Below are 16,864 nucleotides of genomic sequence, written 5' to 3'. Positions count from 1 at the left end.
TCTGTACATCTTTTATCTTAGGCTGGTGAATTTCCTTAGAAAGGAATCCTCTTATCTCCAACCTGGAGGTGATAAGCCTGGCTGAGAAATATCCTCCCAACCAAGTGGGAGTTGGGGCCACCAGGTCTCAGTATTTCATATGCCAACCTCACCTAATGCCGACGTACATGGAATAACATCCCTATTCCATGGGCGCCTGATACCTCAAGTCAGAGACTGTTGAGCCTCTCCAAAGCTCCAGGCTTCTGATGAATTCCGAGAAAGAGGTCTCTGCTTAGAAGACCAGGGTGATGGAGTCCAGAGGATCGGCTGTCTTTTATGCAACTTCCAGCCAGTTGTCTTATTCCTACCTCGTCCCACACCCACACCCACAGAGGCAGCCAACGCCTCCAGTGGTTTAGGTTTTCATGTTCCAGCACCTCAATTCTTAGTGTTGTCTCTTTTGGGCATGTAGCTTCATCTTTCTGTCATCCACCTAAATCAGCTACCATCAGTCCAGCTTCTAGAATTTTACTGACATTTCTGAGGTGCCATCATTTCTTTTTCTATGCTTTTTGTCCTTATGATTATATGCTTTTTCATACTTTAACTGTCATTTTAGTAAGGCTTTGGGAGACAGTAAAGAAACTCATGTGTTCAAGCTGCCATGTTTCTGAGTTACATCTTCTTAGGAGACACTTTTTGGCAAACCATTTCCATCCCATCACTGGGGGTATTTCCTCTCTGGAATGCTAACAAATGATCATCTCTGATTTATCCAGTGCAATATCAGAGGGAAAAGCAACCAGACAGTGTAAACCCTTCAATAAAGCACCAGACACGCTGTGATTAAAATGCACTCAGGAATCTGTATGGTGGGTGCAAGCATGGATCAGCCTCAGCAAGCGGCCCCATGTGTCCCATTTTGGATGACTGAAGAAAATTGATGGCAACAATATAAGTACTGTTCAGATGTTCAGGATGTTCCATGGCAGGCATGTTCTGTGGCTCCTGGTCACATCCTGTCTAAAATCCTCATGCCAGCATTAACAATTTGGGTGAGACCTGGATTCATTAGGTATTCAAGCAGCATTTGTTTAGTCCTAGGAATGAAGGGAAATAAGTTTCATGTAGCTTCATCTTAATGAAAGTTTATTATGTTGTAAATCTGATGTAATTTCGGGGGCTTGCCGCCTTGAATGATGGATGCATTATCTGGCCTAGGAATCATAAGAAGTGACTTCATAATGTACTCACCACAAATCCCAACACTGGATAGGCCTACTCTATAAATTTTCTGCCTAAACACTGTCACTGTTTTCTTAAAGAGAGAGTGTCTGTGTGTGTGTGTGTGTGTGTGTGTGTGTGAGAGAGAGAGAGAGAGAGAGAGAGAGAATGTAGGGGCATGCACGTCATTCTGTCTAGTTTTTGTATCAGCCAGGACCCAGCAGGAAGCAATTCACATGCATTCCAATGGGGTAACTGAAGAGAGTTTAATGAAAGGACTGTTTGCAGAGGTACAAGGTGGGTTTAAGGAAACCCAGAAGGAACACTGGAGCGCTCTGAGAGCTAAAAACAACATGGTGCCCTTACCACCCCTAGATCTGAAGGTGCCACCAGAACCTGGCGAGACCAGTAGCTATAGGAGAAGGCTGCACACAGGACCTGCAGTCTTCAGTAGAGAAGAAAAACCAATTCTGAGTCAGGTAGGGAAGAACCAGAGTAGAATACCACGACCTCACTCTCCTCCCACCTTCCATTCTTCTACTGAGCCCTCTTATTGGACAAACCAAAGTAGAAACTGCATTGCAAAGGAAGGTGGCATTCAGTGGATAAAGGTCATCCCTGGGCACAGAGAGAATAGTAGAGAGGGCAAAACACCCAGCACAGGTTTATATGAGCAATTTTGCATCCTTGGGCTCCTCAGAAGAAACAGAAGTGATGGACTCAGGGTTAGGGGCAGGTGAATACCCATATTATTATACAAAGTGACGTCACAACAGACCTCTCTGGTTACATGCCTCACGTCATTACTCTTGTTTGTTGCACGTCTGCTTTGTCTATTAGGTTGTAAGTTCCGGGAGAGGAGGGGTCATGCTTTTTAGTATCCCCAGCGCAGTACTTAGCACACGGAGAACTGGTAACAACCGAATTGAAAGAAATCACACCAACCACAAATCACCTTAGTTTCTCTATCCACAAAATGGGAATGCGGCGGAAGGGGAAAAGCTATTAAACTTCATGACATAATTGATTTCAAAGGCTATAATCCATAGGTTCAAAACACACTGACATCTGGAATAAAAGTGCTAGAAGGAATTGCAAATATGATGATTATTTTTACTGCTACCATTACAGACATGTCAAAATCAGATCCTATGTATGGGGTGCTTTTAGATCATAGCAGAGGAGCAGATACATAATAAATATGTTGCCAGTCAGCAATCGTACAGTCAAACTATATCCAGTCAACAGAATGTGCTTCTTGGCCTTCAAAAATTTCTCTCTCTCTCTCTCTTTCTAAAACGGACACTCAAGCCCCAGGCTATATAACCACTGAGGTTTTATTATAAAATACATTTCAAAATAATGGTTGCAAGTCCTGCAAGCAGAGAAGAAGATGAAAAAGAAGAAGTAAACAAGCCCTTTTTCTCCTACTAAATGATAAATTAAAAGCAGCACTTTGCTGTTCTGCCTCATTTATTATCGTATTGCACTCTCGCCGCTAGAGTTAAGGTTGTGTCAGCGTTTCCATTATAAACCCCTATTTCCAAGGGTTTATAATTCAGCCATAAAAATTTGCTCCAGGCTGAAACTTGCCATGCAAAAGGCCTCATTGTAGGACCAAATTTAGGGACAAATTTAGAGGAGGGAGAATTGGGTTGGCTGTTCTGAGGTTAAAAATAGTAACAAAAAATTGTCCTAATTGTTGGCACTTCTCGAGAATTCAGAATGTATCCTGGATCTTACAGGGATCTGAAACACCAAAAGGAGATAAAAAGGGAGTGTCATTTTTTTTTTCATTTGTGGAAACAGTCATTACAGGGAAAAAGTGGCACTAGATACAGGTGTCTATTAAAAGCCAACTTATAACACGTATTCCTGCATCTGCAATTTACACATTGCTACTGGCTTACAAAAGTGGGTATCTGTTCTGTGCTTATTTTTTATAAGAACTCTTATAAAATGTGAAGAGGGGGATGCTTATGACTCAGCCACTGAGAGCTCAGCAATTTCAATTTTAAACCTACTTTCTGCCATTTCTCCTCTCTTTTCACCTCAAAGGGTATAATCTTCAAAGTAACTTTCTTTGTTTTACCGCGCCAACTCCGGAGATGTTCTCAGTGCTTTCTGTGGCATCACTTTGCCCTTGTGTACACTTGAGTCCCAAATGTAAGGCTGGTGGCCTTATTCTGGCAACGGTTGCCCATCTTCATGGAAAGTTTATTTTCCTGGCATGTGAAGCTGCATCCTAGACATCATTAGACAGACACTGAGCCATGAGCTGTTGAGTCTTGTGCACCAAAGATGCTCAGCAGAAATTACAAAGCTCATTGGAAAATGAGAAACTCAATTTTGCCTTGGCATCTTCCACCAGTGAGAACTGGAGCAGGCCCACATTCCTCACCGGAGTAGAGCAGTTTCCTGCAGTCAGCAGTTTCAAGTGCAATCCTTGCTGTAATTAGCTTCCTTTCTAACCTCAGTTTTTTTGTTTTGTTTTAGAGACAGGGTCTCATTCGGTTGCCCAGGCTGGAGTGCAGTGGCTTAATCATAGCTCACTGTAACCTCGAACACCTGGACTCAAGTGATCCTTCTGCCTCAGCCTCCCAAGGAGCTGGGACTACAGGCTTGCACCACCACACCGGGCTAATTTTTCTATTTTTTGTAGAGATGGGATCTTGCTGTGTCGCCCAGGCTGATCTCAAATGCCTGGTCTCAAGCAATCCTCCCACTTCAACCTTCCAAAGTGCTGGGATTACAGGCATGAGCCACTGTGCCCAGCCTCAACTTCTCTTTTGACTGGCAGAGTTTTGAGGGTTTAACTCCCAAACTTAAAGCCAAATGCATATAGATCAGTAGTTCTCAAACTGTAGTGTGCATCGGAATTACTCCACCATCAGAGTTTCTGATTCAGTAAGGCTGACCCAGGCCCAGAATTTGCACTTTTTTTTTTGAGGCTAGAGTGCAGTGGCACAATCTTGGCTCACTGCAACCTCCACCTCCCGGGTTCAAGCTATTCTCCTGCCTCAGCCTTCTGAGTAGCTGGGATTACAGGTGTCTGCCAGTGTGCCTGGCTAATGTTTGTATTTTTAATAGAGACGGGGTTTCACCATCTTGGCCAGGCTGGTCTCAAACTCCTGACCTCATGATCCGCCCATCTCGGCCTCCCAAAGTGCTGGGATTACAGGCGTGTGCCACTACGCCCGGCCTAGAATTTGCATTTCTAACAAGTGCCTGGGTAACGTTGATGTTGCAGGTCTGGAGACCGCACTTGGAAACCACTGGTTTAGATCTTTCAAATATGTATCAATGAAAATAAGTGAGTGTTATAGTTCTCTAAATGGCATAGTATTCTCAAGTATTGTCTTCTCCAGGCCTTTCAAAGTATGAAGCCATTCAAGCTTATAGAACCTTTGTAATCATATAATGATTCCTAGTTTACAGATGGGAAAATTAAGAGCAAGAGTTTTGTCTAATGCCAGGCGATAAATCAATGGCAGAGCCAGGATGAAGCATCAAAATTCCAGACTCCTAATTCTACCATCCAGGTGTGTTCTGACCTATGCTGGCCAACTGGCCATTCTTCATAAGATTAAATAACAACATGTGCTGCCCACAGATGACTTTAAATAGCATCACACTGTATTTAATACGCAGCATGAAAACTGACCATTTTTATAGCCATACAGTATAAAGACCTACTTTATATATGCACCCACTTTTATTTCCGCCATTGTAAAGCATGCCTTAAGAAATGTAACATGAATACGGGGGAATGAACTCATTTCCAGGGGTGGCGACCATGTGAGTCCAATGTCACCACCATAAAGCATGCCAAGAGAAGTGCTACAAAAATATCTAGGCAACAATACACACGGTCTTATCTCACGACAGCAACCAAGAAAGGCACTGGCAATGCTAAGTCACAGAAATAATGTGAGATGGAAGAGAAAAAGACGACTGCGGACAGAACAAGAGAGGAAAGTTTTATTAATTCTAAATACGCCCTCCCCATTGGGTTTACGCTCACATTTGTCCTAATAGCTTCCAGATGTTCCGCCGTCCTGTAAGTAGCTACCTAGGATAAAACAGTAGCTTGCCTCCTTTAAGTTAAAAGGGTGAAATCGTGGACCTAAGGGCTGATTTACAGTTTAGTTAAATCAGAGTCCACAGCATGAACGAACGCAGAATGGCAAGTGGTGGGTGAGGGTGAAAACGGTTGTTGGAAAAGCCTGGCGGCTCAAGAGTTAATACCAACCTTTTTCTTTGAAGGCAGCCTTCTGTAGTAGCTAATGAAGGTAATGAAATATGACATGTAGTTTGGCCCTTGACCATACAGAGCAGCCCCCTCCCCTCTCTGCTGCGAACAAAGCCAAAACAGATGTAGCAACTTCTGTATGGTTTGGGGTTGACGTTTGTTACACAGAGCAGGTCACCCTGCACGTTCCCAGAATGTTCGCTTCTGACACAAGCGGCATTATCTGAGAAAGATGCTGCCTTTGTTTGGGAGATGGGGAGAGAAGGGAGGGACGCAGAGAGCAGACAGGGGGACTTCAGCTTATATGAAAATTAAGCCCAATTTCCCTCCTGTTCTTTGCCCTGGTTCTCGGCCCTCCTGTGCCTGCCTATTTCTTCCTTCTGACCCATTGTGCAACAGAAAAACAAACAAACAAAAAAAGCATTCTTTCCTTCAGGGGAAGAAGATGTTGCTTTGCTTCAGCAAGAGAGCTTTCAACCAAGCTGAATTTTGTAGGAAAAAAAAAATCTCTCTGCACATTGGCTGCTAACCAATCTTTGAGATTCAAAGAAAGAGAGTGATACCTAAGGATGGCTTGGATTCTTATTTCTGAAAGCCACCAGTGTTGGTCACGTTAGACAATGAAAAGGAAGCATCTCCTTGGCAAATATCATCATTTTCGGGATTTAATGTCAATATCTGTGCCTGGTACCTTCACGAAAGCCAACATGTCTCCAATGAAAATATGCTTCTTGCAATAAAAAGCACTTTGCCTGACTACGCAGCTTATACTAATTGCAGCTGTGCTGTATCTAGCTCCTTCATTCTTGAGGACTATTTGACTGTGTGCTTCTCCTCTCTGCCAAGGGATCTTATTCAAGTGGCTTTCTTTAAAAAAAAAAAAAAATTTCATCAAGTCTTGGCCTAATATAGCATGTATTCTTTTTTCCCCCAAAAGATCAGACCTTCAGCAAAGTTAGGTTTGGAAAGAAGAGGAAGAGGAGGAGAAGGAGTCCTGACAATTGATAGACTGTTTCAAATGTTATTTATCATTCTCAGCAGAGACACAGACATGTGCCTTTTGAAAGGGGATACTGTACCTTTAACCTTGACTCTGAACGCATTTTTAATTTGGGATGCAAGCTGAGATTCAAAAATGGATAGCCTTTGGGTGGTGGTTGGGGGGAGGGGCGTGGCTGGATTTATTTATGAGTCGTGTGGAAAATTTTGACATCACATACTAGAGCCATTATTCACATGTTACATGACACGAGATTGGCCCTTTTAATGCAGCAACATCACATAAAAAATTTGATTTTGTCCTCTGACAGCAGACTGGTCCTTGCCTGCTCTCCCACCGCCCCTGTGAAATGTAATCTTTTTAGGTTAAAGGCCAAGGGAAAGTGATTGGAGCAGGCTTTCATCAGACCCCAGAAAGCTGGATTTGGAGCCAGCTCCCTCGGTCACCACAAGCTACAGGAAAGTGGGCATCAAGGGCTGGTTATGAAGGAGTGTCTTCCGTGAGGGGACCCCCAGGCCACCCGAGTCCCCCTCCCAGCCCTTCTCCACCACAGCTGCTCCCTGACGGCCAGGTGAGGAAATTGGCAGGGACTCCAAGCCACTCATCAATTTCAATAAACATTCACTTCTGCCGCACATATTAACCCAGGCTTCTGTCCAATCACGCGAAGCCATCTAATCCAATGAGATGCCTAATAAGAACCACCCTAGAGGGTAAAAGACACCCAACACCTTTAGATTGCACGGTCCTTTATTCAAAGCATTCTCGTTCTCACAATTGTGCTTTATAACCATGAGGTGATCCTGAGAGGGGACACAGAGAGTCCCCCTTTGCAAATGACACAACGGAGGCCCTGTAAGAGCAAAACCATTCACATCAAAGGGCTGAACCCAGACCTCAGACTCAAAAACTTTACATCTTTTCTATCTAACCAATTATTCTGTACCTTTTCCTGCATCAGATAGAAGTCTATCAAGGGGTATAGATTAGGTGCTTTTATCTCATTTAAACAGGGTTTACATATTACATAGAAATCTCTACGATCAGACATCCCCCATCCAAACTTTGTGCTTTTCATGTTGGAACAACGCCATGGGGTACAGAAGTTCTCAGTTCATGTTCTGGGTACATGATGGGAGGTGCCTCTGTGTTCATCACCATAAAAAACAGTATCTACAAATCCTGCCTTCACATGCTATTCATAAATACACCCAGGACTGCTTGGCTGTACTTTTATCGGCAACAAAACACTCAGCTCTTGGAGATGAAGCTCAGTGCGTGGAGTAAGTACTGGCTCAAGCAAACACGTGCTTCAAACCGACTCCTCTCAGTGTCACGAGCTGCCAGCCAAGGGAGCAGGAGGACAGAGAGGTCCCAGGGTCAGGCTGCGGTAAGGAGTCTGGGAGGAGGATCAGATATGCTGAGAATCTGGCTCTGATACATATGCCAAGAAAACTCCCTCCAGACTAGAAAGACTGTTCCCATGACTTTGCTTGTCTGGAAATCCCATTGCTTGAATAGAGCAGATTCATTCTCCTCGTTTTGAGAACCCCACTTGCTCAGGCAGCCAAAGCAGGCTGTTTAACAGCTGCTATCGCCATGTTCGGGGCTACGACCTGAGAGGCACAAGAGGAAGCAGGCTGCAAACCAGAGTCAGTCTTCATTGCTTTTTGATGAGCATGGAAATGCAGCCTTGGCTGATGAGAGATGGCAAGAATAGAGAACCTTTCTATCTTATTAGAACCCTGACTGTGCCTAGGAGGAGCAGAATGACGTGAGATTTGTCCTACAGAATCTTGAAGAACAAAGATTGTGGCCACTGCTGTCCAGGTTCCAGAATGACCTGTTCCCTGCTTTGATATTGATCATCAATTCCTTAACAAACCCACATCTGCATTCAGAATTTCAATTCTTTGACAACAGATGTTTAAAAGTGTGAGTTAAGAGGTCCCTCTGGGCATGAGTGAGATACAATTCTGCCTGGACACAGGAGGATGGATTAGATAGCCTCTCCCATTTCCCATTCAATTTTTCCCCTGTGCTGCTGGTATAGGTTGGACCCTATAAAATTGCTGATATTTGAATGCTTTTGATCTATAAAATTGGCAAATCTATAAGGTTCAGCCTAATACAGCTCTGAATTTGGTAAGTAGATGGCTGTAACAAACGGTCATTGTGTGAATCATAGCAAACTGGGGAAGAGCAGAGCTTGGGACATTATTTCCAGTACAAAAATGTGTTATATAATGTTATGATTATATTATATAACAAGTACCTAATTTTCTTTTGCCTCTAAAATACAAAGCATAACTTTTTATTATTCACGCTCAGAGAAAAAATAGTTATTTAAAATAGCACAAAGTATTACCCAACCCATTAAACCTTTTGCACAGCCAGTGCCAATTTAGGGACGAAGATGAGGTCTAAAGGACAGATGCAGAGAGACTCACAAGTATCAAGTCAACAAAACTCTAGACGCCCGAACAGTATGAGAAAATAACGCTGCTGGTAGCAAAGAAATGAACCAATCTTGTCATATTCTCACTGTTTCTTCTTGCAGCCCATCATCCAAGGAAAACAGCCCAGGCAGTGGAAAATTACAGTTTTCCAATAAGAGAGACCAACCGCAGCTTTGTAGTTTTCATTTCAGAAGGAGTACATATGTCATGTCAGAAGAGAAACCCCTGGCAGGATCTAGAAGTCACCCAATGCCATTGAGAGGAAGTGAGGACCTGACAAAGCCATGAGTCTTCGAGGGTCTCGGAAGGCTGTGGTTGCTTCAACATACAGTAGTAATTGGAGAGCAAGGCAGGGCATCGGCAGGTCAAGGTCAGCCAGAGGTCATGGCACTCTGCTGATGTGTTCCTTAATGGTCCAGATAATGCATGCTTGGGAGAGAGAGTGGGACAACGACATAAAGAGATGGCAAAGGGGACCCAAAACTGGCTCACAGCTTGCTCATGAAATCCTGGGGTAAAATAACATTAACCCCTTCCTTGCTGGGGCTGTAACATGTCCAGGATCCCTTGCACTGAAGAGCTTCCAGGTTGAAGAAATGTTACGTGGACAAGAAATGAAGGCTGGGCACCGTGGCTCATGTCTGTAATCCCAACACTTTGGGAGGACAAGGTGGGTGGGTAACCTGAGTTCCAGAAACACTGGTTCCTGAGGGCTGTGGTCCTACAGGAGCAGGTCATGAAACTGCTGTAAATGTGTAACCCGATTCTTTAAAATTCAGAGTAATTTTAGCCTCTCCACTGGCTGCTATATCTTGGATGCTACAACCGGCCTGCATGAACATAGCCTCACTACTTCTTCTTTGTTTTGAGATGGAGTTGTGCTCTTGTCACCCAGGCTGGAGTGCAACAGGGCAATCTCAGCTCACTGCAACCTCTGCCTCCTGTGTTCAAGCCATTCTCCTGCCTCAGCCTCCCAAGTAGCTGGGATTACAGGTGCCTGCCACCATGTCCAGCTAATTTTTGTATTTTTTTTTCAGTAGAAACCAGATTTCACCATGTTGCCTCAAGTGATCCACCTGCCTTGGCTTCCCAAAGTGCTGGGATTACAGGCGTGAACCACCATGCCCAGCCCTTCTGAAGATTTTCAATAAGTATTAGGTATTAATATCACTGTTGTCACTACTATAATGTTCAGACCAATTGTGATTCAGGACTGGGCTTTGGTTTGTTGTGTTACTATTTATTGAAGTAATGAGATGTAAAACATGGTTTCTGCTGGCATTGGAATTCCGCCAGGAAGTGAGAAGGAGGAATCCTCTTTTTAGGGAAGATATTCTTGGTGAGATGCTTGGGGGAAAGGTGAGACCTTGGGGACATGGGTGAGAAGTTAACAAGGTGGGTAGCTAAATTGAAATGCATTTAAAACAGGCTAGAATTTAAGAAGAAGGCTCATGTGAGGGAAAAAAAGGAAAAGAAGAGAGGAGAGACACCCCAAATAATAGGAAACGAGAACCCAAACCATAAAAGGACCCAGATACTGATCTGTAAATTCTCCTGTCTTCACAAAGCTTCAGTGCAGTCTACACACAGGCACACACAGAGACACACACACAGGCACACACAGGCACACACAGGCACACAGACGCACACGCACAGGTGCACACACACACAGACACACACAGGCACACAGTTGCACACACACAGGTGCACACACACAGGCGCACACAAGCGCACACACAGACACACAAGCATACACAGACACACACACAGACACACACAGGCACACAGGCAGATGCACACACACAGGCACACACACACCACAGGCACACACAGAGACACACACACAGGCACACATATACAGGCACACACACAAAGGCACACACACAGGCACACACAGAGACACACATAGTCACACATACAGACGCACACACAGGCACACACAGGCGCACAGGCAGATGCACAAACACAGGCACACAGACACACACACACAGGTGCACACACACAGACACACAGGCACACATAGAGACACACACACAGGCACACACATACAGGCACACACACAAAGGCACACACACAGACGCACACACAGGCACACAGACGCACACGCACAGGTGCACACACACAGACACAGGCACACAGGTGCACACACACAGGCGCACACAGGTGCACACACACACAAGCATACACAGAAGCACACACAGGCACACAAGCGCACACACAGGTGCACACACAGGTGCACACAGAGGCACACACAGGCGCACAGGCACACACACAGGCGCACACACAGGCGCACACAGAGGCACACACAAAGGCACACACACACAGGCACACACAGAGACACACACAGTCACACACACAGATGCACACACAGGCACACAGATGCACACACACAGGTGCACACACACAGGCACACAGGCACACAGGTGCACACACACAGGCGCACACACAGACACACAGGCATACACAGACACACACACAGGCGCACACACACAGGCACACAGGCACACAGGTGCACACACACAGGCACACACACAGGCATACACAGACGCACACACAGGCACACAGACGCACACACACAGGCGCACACACAGGCGCACACACAGGCACACATCTTGTGGGAGTGGTTTATCTAAAGGAAATTCAGGAAGTTGGCTGAGCTCCTCAGCTCTGCTGTACATCACAGACAACAGAAGGATATCAAGACAGTTTCCAACATGAACCAATTCCTCAGAAGCAGAAATGTGGGACCAGGGGCAACCACAGGGTGCTGAAGCCCTCTGGAAATGTGCAGAAGCACCATGAATTTTCACGGGACGTGTTTGGAGCGGGATGGAGCTCAGCCCTCTCACCTAGAGACTTTAGGACACAAAAACTCTGCCTGATGTCTGAGTCATTATACAAATTCTTTGGCCTCTTCAAATGTCCTACTAATATCAAATAATCAGTAACAGACTCCTAGAATACAGCTTTCCTCTCTCCATGCCCCTCAGAGGAAGCTATTCCAAGCACCAAATGTCATCAAAGCTGCCCCTGAACCTGATGTGTCTATTCAGAATTCACAGCGAGGTATAAAAGCAAGCCCTGTCTTCAGCCCTGTGGCAAATGCTGTGCTACTCTGGAGGCACCAACAAGGTGACAGAGGTGAGGTGGGAAGGCGACCCTAAGAGACATTCCACCTCTCTGACTCTCAATCTCCTTATCTATAAAACCGCAATGAGTAACAGCCACTTCAAGAGCTGATACAATGACTAAATATGTAATACCTACAAAAGTGTTTCTGAACACGGGAAGATGCTATATGAGTGTAAATGATGTGTATGTCATTTGAAACTCCAGAGGTGAATTCCCAAGTAGATTCATATTGTGAGAGCGAATGACATCAGGCATTTAGGATGGGCTACATAGCAACCAGACAGCAGAGCTGGAATTGTGGCAGGTTTCTTTGGCCTTTCCTTGCAGGCAGCATCTTCACCCGCAAAGGTGGAGAAGGGAAGGGAGATGCTCGCTTCGCTCGGCGAGCTGGTACCCAGGCACCTTGTGCACCTGTTGCTCGCATCCCGTGGAGATAACAAAGACTCCACACCGAGGTTCCCATGGGAAGAAGAAAACCTTCCCCTGCTTCCCCTCAGGAAGAAAGAGGATGCAGGAAAGAGACTCAATTTGGGCTCCAGTTCTTCTTTAAAACCTCCTGAGCGAAGAGGAAATAGGACAGGATCAACCCCAAAGGCAACCGTCTGTCTTTCTGAAATTGTTTCCAGCTAAGCTGTGAAGGCCGTGGGAGACAAAGAGCATCTCACTCTCCCATCTAAAAGAATCAGAAGTCCCAGGATTGATTTTTGTCTTTCATTACCAAACACACACATAGGATGCACATAACACATGCGAATAACAACAATGACTTAAGGCCAGGTGTAGTGCCCACCCCTGGAATCCCAGCACTTTGGGAGGCTGAGAGGGTGTCCCAAAGGCCAGGAGTTTGAGATTAGCCTGAGCAACATAGCAAGACCCTGTCTCTACCAAAAAAAATTAATTTTTATATCAGAAAATTAATATAAAACAGTTTAATAATTATTTAATGAAATATTGTTTAATAAAAACAATGACTTCTATAGAAATCATCTACAAACATGAAGATTACAACCTCATAAGCCTCAGGCACGTATTTATAAAGGACTGCCATCGTGGTGCAAGACTGCTTTATTTTTGGCCCATAAATTACCATGCTAATTATTTTTTTTAGATGGAGTCTTGCTCTGTCACCCAGGCTGGAGTGCAGTGGTGCGATCTTGACTCACTGCAACCTCCACCTCCCAGGTTCGAGCAATTCTCCTGTCTCAGCCTCCAGAGTATCTGGGACTACAGGCGCCCGCCACCACACCTGGCTAATTTTTGTATTTTTAGTAGAGATGCAGTTTCACCATATTAGTCAAGCTGGTCTCAAGCTCTTGACCGCAGGTGATCCACTCGCCTTGGCCTCCCAAAGAGCTGGGATTACAAGCGTAAGCCACTGCACTGGGCCTACTATTGTAATTTATGTTGTGCTTTTTTTCTTTTTCTTCTTCCTCCTCCTCCTCTTCCTCTTTCCCCCTGTTCTGAAGCTTGTCCATAAATTCTACTCATGCCAGTTAAAGTTAAACTAATGAGACCGCAGCCCCTGGGGCTTTCTCAATTGGCTTCTGAGTCTGACAGCACTGTGGCCGTGTCATCCTCTGAGCTGCCCAATTCCAGCTGCCCCTGGGCATCTGACCCGGAGTCAGCCAGCATCTCCGGGCTAGAGTTCAGACTCCATCTACCACCAAGAGAAAAACAGTGCCCATCCTTCTGTGCAAGACAGGCCACAGGGAAGGGACACTCTGCTTTCTGATGATGATTCCTGACACACTGACTTTGTAAAAGGCCCACGAGCTCATGCATCTCCGTTCTTCGGCCACTTGCCAGCCCTGGTAGTTACAGACGTGAGGCTCCTCCCTTCAGAGTGCAGCAACTATAACCTCCCCGTAATGAGCAAAACCAACAGCAGTGACACTGCCTGGAAATGAATGCTACCACTTAGATTCTAATAAAAGAGAAGTTGGAACAAGCTGTACCAGGTGCCTTCTGTTTGTACTTATATTCAAGTATGGAGCGTATGTTTTTAGTGGAATTGTTAAAAAAGGGATTTGTTTATTTTCATCGGCTGCATCTTTTATCCCCACCGGTAAAACAAAATCTGAGTTACTGACTCAGGCCCCTATCTCTGGTGCCTGAGCAATTCAAACCAGTTCAATACAATCCCACAAATATTTACTGAGCCCCTAACACAGGGAATGACCAATACACATTTTCTGAACGAATAAATGAAACAATACAATCCTCCTTAGGTGGGAGGTGGCTGAAAGGGGTACATATCAAGGTGGCGATCAATCCTGTCCTCTGATAGCTACTGGTCCTCCAAAAGAATTGGTTCTCAACTAATTGTACCAGCCAGGAGGGAGCATAAAGCAGGAAAGAGCAGACTAGATCAGAAAATCAGGGCATATGAATTTGAGTCTTGACACTGCTGCTAATTACTACATTAATTCTGGGCATATTGCTTCATTTCCCTGTGTTTCCATTTCTGCAACCACTCTAAAACAGGTGCAGAAGACCAGACACTCTTCTCGCTCTAAAATGTGGCTCTGAATGACCTTTACAAATTCCAGAAGTGGTCAGCATCCCACTGATACGGTGAGACGTGTGCTGATGGGTCTGCCTGACCCTGTTTTTATTTGTAAATGTGGTCATTGTCGTGTCTGCCGTTGTCATAATTCCACAAAGACTCTTACTGTGCAACAACATGCCTTGTGACTTGGCCACATTCATTTTTCCTTCTCTGCCTCAGTCTCCTTGCCTGAGTTCCTTGTAGCTCTCACATTCTGGCTTTCTCTAACAGCATAGTCCAAAGAAGAGCAGAGAAATGTGTGCAGAGGTCTACACATTTGGATCTCTCCTCACTGTTAGACGAACAGCCCACCTGAAAGCACGCATCCTGAAGTCATCCTTGCTTACGAAGGACAGCACGTTAGTCCTGTCCAGGGAAACGAATGCATCAATGACTGTGGTGATGGGCTGAAGTCCCTAAAGCCCAGGGCTATGGAAACTGTGCTTAACAATATGTTAGATGCAAAATGCATGACATATTTTAATGAAGATGATTCTTTATAAAACGCCTCTCCTGGGATGATAGTGTCCAACTGTCAGAGACATGAGGCGCTTCTGATGACCTCTTCAGGAAAGCAGGGCCCAAGAGGTGACAAAGCAAAGTCCATCAAAGATGTGACTCCACAGGGAAGGGAGGGGCTGGTGAGCCCCATGGCAAACTCTAGATATTTTGCCATGGGTGTTTCCCAGTGTAAGCAACGGCTTGAGATTTTAGGAAATGCTAAATTGTCTGTCGATGACCATGACTTTCAAAGTCTCACTTTGTAGTTCAGAGAATTCCCAATATTTTCTAGCAGAAGCATCCCAGACATTGATGATAAGACACAAGGTTTGTGACTGGCAGGTGAACCTACACTAAACTCAGGGAAGAGAGCGAGAAGCGAGACACTAATACAGGTTGCAGATCTGTCTGGGGTAAGTGACAGCACTAGACTTGAATGTCACACTGTAGCCACGAAGTACTAGACATGGACACTACCCTTTTTTGATAGACACCAGATCTAAAAGGTTGAAGAGGGTTGTTTTCTAAATAAGACCAAAATAACAATGGACATTATTACAATAAGCAGGTATATATATTTTATATTCTTATAATAAATTATCAACAAAGCACTATCATTTCTTTTTGTTTTTGTTTTTAATGGAGCCTCGCTCTATCACTCAGGGTGGAGTACAGTGGTGCGATCTCGACTTACTGCAACCTCCGCCTCCCTGAAACCTCCACCTCTCAGGTTCAAGCGATTCTCTCCTGCCTCAGCCTCCTGAGTAGCTGGGATTACAAGCGCCCACCACTGCGTCCAGATAATTTTTGTGTTTTTAGTAGAGACGGGATTTCAACATGTTGGCTATGGTTAGACAGGCTGGTCTTGAACTCCTGACCCCAGGTGATCCACCTGCCTCGGCCTCCCAAAGTGCTGGTATTACAGGTGTGAGCCAGTGGACCTGGCTAGCATTATAATTTCTAATATGCAAAGCTCCTATTAACCAACAAGAAAGAAGACAACTCAAAACAGGCAAAGGTATGAGTAGAAATTTATAGAACAGGAAATGAAAATAGTCAAGAAATGTACAAAAGGCACCCAACTCCAGAGACAGTCACGTAAATGTCATTAAAGCAACAATGACATCTCAGTGTTGAGGTATGTTCAGTTGAGGTATATTGGCTGTCATTGTTGACAAAACTTAAGACACTGATGATATCTAGTGCTGGGGATAGCGTTAAGAACAAAAGTACTCCCATACATTGCTGAAGGAAATATACATTGCTACAAGAGTTAAAGAAAATAATCAAGCTGTGGTTATTAAAGACCAAAAATTCACTTACCCTTTGACATGATAATCACATTTATGAGAGCTTACTGAACAGAACAGAAGTAAAAGCACAAATATATAAGAAAATATGTAGGCCAGTTGTGGTGGCTCACACCTGTAATCCCAGCACTTTGGGAGGCCGAGGTGGGCAGATCATGAGGTCAAGAGTTCAAGACCAACCTGGCCAACATGACGAAACTCCATCTCTACTAAAAAATACAAAAATTAGCTGGGCATGGTGGTAAGCATTTGTAATCCCAGCTACTCAGGAGGCTGACGCAGGAGAATCGCTTGAACCTAGGAGGCCGAGGTTGCAGTCAGCTGAGATCACACCACTGCACTCCAGCCTGGCAACAGAGTGAGACTCCATCTAAAAACAAAAAAAGAAAAACCAGAAAAGAAGAAAAGAAAAGAAAAGGAAAATATGTAGAAGAATGTTTACTTAAACCTTGAATG

Source organism: Aotus nancymaae, unplaced genomic scaffold (assembly GCF_030222135.1).
Source record: "Aotus nancymaae isolate 86718 unplaced genomic scaffold, 86718_ANA_hifiasm-v0.15.2.pri h1tg000030l, whole genome shotgun sequence".
Taxonomy (NCBI): Eukaryota; Metazoa; Chordata; class Mammalia; order Primates; family Aotidae; genus Aotus; species Aotus nancymaae.
Note: the sequence above shows the minus strand (reverse complement) of the source record.